This window comes from Engraulis encrasicolus, chromosome 17 (genome assembly GCF_034702125.1).
Source record: "Engraulis encrasicolus isolate BLACKSEA-1 chromosome 17, IST_EnEncr_1.0, whole genome shotgun sequence".
NCBI classification, from domain to species: domain Eukaryota; kingdom Metazoa; phylum Chordata; class Actinopteri; order Clupeiformes; family Engraulidae; genus Engraulis; species Engraulis encrasicolus.
The window spans coordinates 9241758-9249854 of NC_085873.1; positions in this window are offsets into that span (position 1 = coordinate 9241758).

The window sequence follows — 8097 nt, forward strand, 5'->3', positions numbered from 1 at the left end:
CAAATGACTAGAGTCTGGATTGGAGACGGTTTACGAGTGATGAAGGGGTTTGTTTGTTGATGCTTCTCTGGCTTATCAGTCATAGATGTTCTTCACCTGTGTAACTTTTCTTATACGTATAAAAAGATATAATTACTTTATATAATTATTTGTTAAATTTTTGTACCGTTTAAAAAATAATAATAATTGTACCAATTTTACCATGAACATCACACCATATCTTCAGCCCCCTACAGCTTGAGTCTGGGTTAGAGATATGAATGTGGTTGTTCGCTCTTTGGGTTATCAGTAAATGTTCCTCACCTGTGTATCTTTTTTTCCTTAATACACAGCAGTTTTTAGAGCAGTTTCTGTTATCACTTAAGAGAACATCAGACCAGACATCTTACAGTTTCAAAGTAGAAATTTCATCAACAAATGGGTAGCCCCGTAATGTCTTGCTTTCCATTGTTTATGTACAGTATGTCGTGTTCATTTTTGCTTTCTTGCTTATCAGCTATGAATGTTCTTCACCTGTGCAAGTCCTCATGTTGATGCTGAAGTGAAGCCTATTTATGGTGGGTTTATTTTTGGTTTCTATTTTTGCAGATTTCCCCATCATATCCACCACACCAGATGTTTTTATTGATGGCAGTCCTCCACTACTTTAAAGTCTGCAGTCATCTCACAAATTAGAAGCAGAAAGTGCCTCAAAGAGAGAATTACAAACTTCTCATCCAAATTTACTTTGTTATTGTCATTTGAGGAAGGCAAAGGAAATTAAGAAGCACCCTTGACCCTATTAGAAAATGATGGATTACTGAAATAATTAAAAACAAAAAAACAAAAAAAAGATGTATAATATTTACCAATATTTCGAAAAGATTTAATGTTGACACCTCATACCATGTTTTGCTGATGGAACAGAATATGTTAGCTCTGCATGTATACCATGAATTTTGTGGCACAAACTGTTAGCTTTGGTGTACCACAGGGGTCAGTGCTTGGTCAGCATTCTTTTCACTGATATGGCATATACGCTGATGGACTTTTTGTGTTTAGCAGTTTGCTTGTTTGCGTAACTGTATATTTTGGTTCATGAATTCAAAAAAGCCAATTTCAAAAGGCAATCTAACTGTTCTTCATCCATTGCAATAACAGTGATTCTATCACAAAAGTATTTCCGCTGCAAAAGTCAAAAGTCTGCCACAACTGCTGCCAACTTGGACTTCTGTGAGACTTCTGTTAGTTTTTGTTTTTTGCTCTTTGTTGTTCAGTTTCCTTTCAGCCCCATATTCTCTTCATTCAGTCCATGAGCGATGAGACTCGTTCTGGTGATTGCCAACATCCTGCTCCTCCTCTATCGTCTCAGGAGAAGCCGGCAGGGGGGAACAAAGGGGTCAGTTGTCCTGGGCCCACAGAAAGGGGGTGGTGGGGTGAGGCAGATTTGGCTCCTCATTACATTGCCTGTATAGAGTGAGGGGGTCCCTTCAGATGACTTTGCTGCAGGCCCTGCTCAGCTGAACGAGACAACTCCTCCCTAACCTATCGCATTTTATCTCCGTCCCTTTCCTTTCTGTTGGTCCCTTTTTTCCCCTCTCCTTCCTCTTTTGTTTGACTTCTCTCGTCATCTTCCTTCTTCTGTAGGCTCCGGCCCATCCGTCTCTCTTGTCGCTCCTCTTTTCAACCTCTCTTTCTTTGGCTTTTATCACCTCTCCACACCCCAAGCTCTCCACCTCTCCTCCACCTCTCCTCCACCTCCACCTCTACCTGTCTCTAGCCTCCTTTGATTCCGGAGATGAGTGGCAAAGCTGCCTGCGTGAGAGTCTGGTGGCAGAGTCATGCTGCAGCTATTTGTGTAAATGGGTGTGTGTGTGTGTGTGTGTGTGTGTGTGTGTGTGTGTGTGTGTGTGTGTGTGTGTGTGTGTGTGCGCGTGTGCATGCGTGTGTGTGTCTGTACGCATGCTTATGTGTATGTCAGTGTTTGTTCATCACTGTGTGTGTGTGTGTGTGTGTGTGTGTGTGTGTGTGTGTGTGTGTGTGTGTGTGTGTGTGTGTGTGTGTGTGTGTGCGTGCGTGCGTGCGTGCGTGCGTGCGTGCGTGCGTGCGTGCGTACGTGCGTGCGTGCGTGCGTGCGTGCGTGCGTGCGTGCGTGCGTGTGTGTGTGTGTGTGTGTTTTCTGTGTGGTGACGTCCTGTCTCTGTACTGATGTAGTGTTCTCTTTGTTCTGTGTCTTTGTACAAAAAGGGAAGAATAAAAGTAGGGGAGCAGGCCAAAAACTGTGTGCGTGTGTGTGTGTGTGTGTGTGTGTGTGTGTGTGTGTGTGTGTGTGTGTGCGTGCGCGTATACGTGTGTGTGTGTGTGTGTGTGTTCATGTGCGTGCGCGTATATGTGTGTGTGTGTGTGTGTGTGTGTTTGTGTGTGTGTGTGTGTGTGTGTGTGTGTGTGTGTGTGTGTGTGTGTGTGTGTGTGTGTGTGTGTGTGTGTGTGTGTGTGTGTGTGTGTGTTATGCGAAGAAGTGGGCTAAGAGAATTCTGTACCAGGACAGAACCCGGCCGTAAGTGATGTCAGCCAGCTGTAAGCTACAGTGGAGTGTAGGCCTACAATACAACCTCAACCTCAAGGACAGAGGACAGGCACACTAACAAGAAAAAGAGGGGGGGGATTAAAAGACAGAAATAAACAGAGAAATATAAAACTAGGGTAGTAAAAGAGAGTGCAGATAATGCAAACGATGGGTGTTCTTTTGTACAGTATGGCTAAAAGCCTGTTGTAAAGTTTGAATCACCGCCTCTCTCCCATTTCATAAGTGCGCTATCTGAAATTAGATTCAGTAGCCTATGTATGCATACATCTTCGTTCTCGCTGGAGAACGGGGTTCTCGTGATCGTCCGCGCGGCGAAGCGACCATGAAAGTGCTTTACGGGGTCGCTGGACCACTGCACTCGAGAAGTCATGACAAGTGCTTTACGGGGTCGCTGGACCACTGCACTCGAGAAGTCATGAAAAGTGCTTTACGGGGTCGCTGGACCACTGCACTTCGAGGATAGCAAAAATAGCGTGTTGGGCAAGGTCGCTGGCCATGGTGCTGAAATTACTGCCGAGCCCGAATCCTGGTATGGTTAAAATCCGATGCATGGGCTCGGGAGTATGGGGCTCCAACTGAGAGCTCGGACAATACCCGCGCCCGCGAATATGTGCGAGGTCTGAGCGGACACCCCCTGGCCGGTTATTGGGAGAGCGAACGGAACCAAAGAGGCGCGAGGGCAGAATCCCGGATAAAACGATCGAGAAGATGGAGACGGGGGGCGACAGGGGCGGATGGAGGGTGCGAGCGAGAAAGCGAGTTTCTGACTAGGAGCAGGTGAGTGGGGAATAAATACAGCGTTGATAATTGAAGGGAATGAGATTCAGGTGGGTAGGTAGGCGTGCCTGTACTAGCGCGCAAGAACTGGACGAATGACAGACGAGCAGGGAATACAGAGCAGGTGTTAATTTAGACCTGTCAAATTTCATTACGCTTCACAGGTTACCTGGGTCTTTTGGGTTTGCTTGGGGTTTTGTGGGAGTTAATGGGGATGGGTTTAAGAGGAGGTGTATTAATAATAGGAAACTGTGCCTGCTTCAGTACATATAATACACTCAGAGGGGCATGGGAGAGGGAAATAAAGTCGGGTTTCATGTTCAAATGAGTAGGCCTACATTCCACGCCATCAGAAACACAGATAAGGCAAGGGGACTTGTTTTCACATCCTGGAATGTAAAAGGTATGAACCATCCTATTAAGCGAAGCAAACTCCTATCTCACCTGAAGTCATTGAACTCAGATATTATGTTTTTACAAGAGACACATCTTAAGAATGATGCACACTCCAGACTAAGACCTACGTAACTGGATAGGTCATATTTACCACTCTACTTTCTCATCCAAGGCTAGGGGAGCTGCTATACTTATACGAAAAGGTATTCCTTTTAAGCATAAATCAACAATAGCTGACAGAGATAGAAGATATGTTATAGTGACCGGGGAGATTAATTCTACACCGGTGACTCTTGTTAACATTTATGGGCCAAACTTTGATAATCCTTCATTTTTTCAGAAGGTGTTCTCTTTGATACCAGATGTATCACTCACTAACTTAATTATTGGAGCTGACCTGAATTGTGCCATTGACCCATATTTGGATAGGTCCTCCACACAACGAGCTCCCCCATCTAAAACAAGGGATTTCTTAAAATCATACATTAATAATTCCAATATCTGTGATTTGTGGAGAATGTTTAACCCCTCTGGCAGAGATTATTCTTTTCACTCTTCAGTTCATAATGTTTACACAAGAATTGACTATTTCCTGGTTGACAAAAAACTTATTCCCTATATTCTTAATACTAAATATCACAATATTTTAATTTCTGATCACAGCCCTGTCACATTCTGCATCGACCTAAATAATACTTCCTCACCCAACCCAACATGGAGACTTGACCCCCAGCTTTTGAGTGACCCCGCATTTAAAGCCTACCTTAGTAGAGAAATAAAAATGTTTTTTGACATTATTAATATACCAAATATTTCTCCTTCATTGCTGTGGGAAACGTTTAAAGCATATTTGAGGGGGTGTGTAATATCATTCAAAGGGCAGAGAAATAAGCAAAATAAAATAATGTTGCAAGAAATAGAAAAAGAATTACACCAGCTTGATAGTGAAAATGCTACTTCACCCTCTTCCAACACTCACAAAAAAAATACTTAAACTTAGGTACAAATATAACCAGATTATTTCACAAAGGCTGTCAACAAAGTTTATGTACATCAAGCAAGGGTATTTTGAGTTTGGTGATAAGCCTCACAAGCTTCTGGCTAGACAGCTACGTAAAATAGAAAATGATAGATCAATTCACAAGATTAAGTCTGACTCTGGAGTACCCCTGACCTTACCTAAAGATATTAATGATCGCTTTAAGCAATTTTACGAAAAGCTCTACTCAAGTAAAAATAATGAAGACCCAACCTGCATTGAGGCATTTCTCAATAAATGTAACCTGCCAATTCTTACTCAGGAGGATCGTGATTTTCTTGGGGCAGATATAACAGTAGAGGAAATAAATAAAACTATTAAATCATTGAAAACTGGTCAAACTCAAGGTCCTGATGGGATACCTGCTGAAATATACAAGAACTTCAAAGAATTAACACCTTTCATGCACAATATGTTCATCCAGTCTCAGGAGGAGGGACGTCTTCCCCCATCTCTCTATGACGCAATCATCACAGTCATTCCTGAGAAAGGCAAGGACCCTGAGGAAGTTGGTGGATACAGGCCCATATCTCTCATAAATGTGGATCAGAAAAACTTGGCAAAGATTCTAGCTAACCGACTCAACACACTCCTAGGTAAATTAATTGCAACAGATCAAACAGGTTTTGTCCCTGAGTGAAGTGCATTCTCTAACCTCCGCCGCCTCTTTAATATTCTTTACTCTTCTCACACATCAAAGACTGACCTGGTTGTCATGTCACTTGACGCAGAGAAGGCTTTTGACCAAGTCCAGTGGCCTTATCTCTTTGCTGTCTTACAAAAGTTTGATATGGGTGATGCATTCATTGCTTGGATAAAAACTCTTTATAAAAACCCCAAAGCACAAATTCTAACGAATAAAACTCTGTCATCCCCATTTCAGCTCCAGAGGGGCACTAGGCAAGGCTGCCCATTATCTCCCTTACTTTTTGCCCTTGTGATAGAACCCCTTGCAGAAACAATAAGGTCAGAAACAAATATACATGGATTTAATTGCAGAACCACCTCTCACAAAATATCATTGTTTGCAGATGATGTTCTCATCTATGCAACAAAGCCACTGTCAAGTATTCCAGTGATCTTACGCATAATTGACAACTTTAGCAGCTTCTCAGGCTACAGAATAAAGTGAACTCATGCCAGTTGGGTTGATAGACCCTTCACAACTTTCACATCTACCATTTAAAATATCTAGGACAAAGGACAAATTCACCTATCTTGGAATTGTTGTTACAAAATTGCCAAAAGCTCTGTTTGCAGCTAACTACCCTCCTTTATTGGAGAAACTAAAATCAAATATGCAGTTTTGGAGAACACTTCCTATCTCTTTAATTGGAAGGGTCAGTACAATTAAGATGATTTTTCTCCCCCAGTTACTATATTTGCTTCAAAACATTCCAGTCTTTCTGCCTAAAGCATTCTTTAAGCAACTAGACTCACTAATTATGCCCTTTATCTGGCATTACAAAAACCACATGATCAGAAAAGCACACCTTTGCAAACCACGATCTGAAGGAGGTCTGGCTCTTCCTTCCTTCCAACTTTACTACTGGGCCTGTAGCCTCAGGGTTATAGCTTTATTATTATTTAATAATGATAATGAGCATCAGGCGTGGAAGGAACTTGAAAAAGACCAGTGCACTCCCTATGACCTAACATCAATAATACTCTCTCCAACTGGTCTTAAAAAGTCTTTCTACAGAAATAATAAATATTAATTATTCACAGTTCAATTAGGGTATGGAAGCAAACAAAAACTGCATTTGATGCAAATTCATTATCCTTTTTACTCCCCATCTCAAATAACCCATCCTTTTTACCTTCAACGATAGACAATGGCTTTAAACATTGGAAGGATGTGGGCATAAAGCGCATTGGGGACCTCTATTTAAATGGGAAATTTGCAACCTTTACAGAAATCCAGGAGACATATGGTCTGCACAAGAATAACTTTTTTAGATTCCTACAAATTAGAAACTATGTACAGACACACTCGGAGGACTTTGCAACAGCTAGCCCCTCCTGTCTAGATAAATGTCTTAGGCATAGCAAATCCATTTCATCCTTTTATTATAGTCTACAGAATCTTGACCTGCCTTCAACAAGCGCAATCAAGGAAGCCTGGGAGGAGGAGCTGGGGCTAGAGATATCTGATGGAGACTGGAAAACAAGCCTAGAAGAAATTCAACACTGTTCCATAAATGGAAGACATTGTCTTATCCAATTCAAGATATTACACAGACTTCACTACTCTAAGACAAAATCAAATTACACAAAATATTCCCTAATATTTCTCCAAATTGTGACAAATGTGGTTCTGGTGAAGGGTCACTAGCCCATTGCTTTGTTCTCTGTCCCAACCTACAAGGATACTGGCAGGGCATTTTTAAAGTGTTCACTGAAGTCACTCAAAAACCTCTTGAACCAGATGCTCTTCTTATACTCATGGGGTGGTCAGATCAGTCATACAAACTCACAACACATGAACAGCAATTTGTATCATATGGACTACTGACAGCTAAGAAGCTTATACTTACCTTTTGGAAGAAACAACAAGTTCCTTCCCTACAAGCATGGCTGAACGAGCTCACTAACACCCTACATCTTGAGAAAATTAGATTTTCCTTGAGAGATAGAACACGTCACTTTGAAAAAATCTGGGATCCCTTTGTCCATTATCTTGATGTTAAAGGGACACTGTGCAGGAAATGGTCAAAAAAGGTACTGCAACTATGCTGCTTACTGAAATTGGGCTACCTATTGCCAAATTTGACCTTTACATGAAAGTTTACTACGTATTAAACAAATATTTTCTAGTATGGTCCAAGTACAGTAATTTTTGCAGCTAAAATTGGCTATTTTTGGAAATCCAAAATGGTGGACCATGGCGAAGATCCCCCTTTCCAGTGCAAAAGTGCAATTTTTCCAGTCATAATGAATTCTTAGAATTTGATGCTGGTGGCAAGTATTCATGAAAAAGGTAACATTAGTGAATGGGCAGCATGAATTCTGGAAATAAACAACTAAAAATCTCACATAGTGTCCCTTTAATAAGCCAATACATGTAGCCAACTAATACATGTAATAACTCTTAATCTACTCTCCTTTCTCGCACTATTTCCTAGTGATATGCAAGTAGACAACCTCCTCTGTTTGTTGTTGGTTTGTTGTGTTGTTATCTTAGGGTGGGGGGTGGGTTTTTGTTTTTGTTTTTTGTTTTTTTTGTGGATTATGTACGATGATATTGTCAATTAACTAAGACTATAACTGTACATAACATTCACTTGTTCCTGTGTTGCATTGTTAAAAAAAAAAAAAG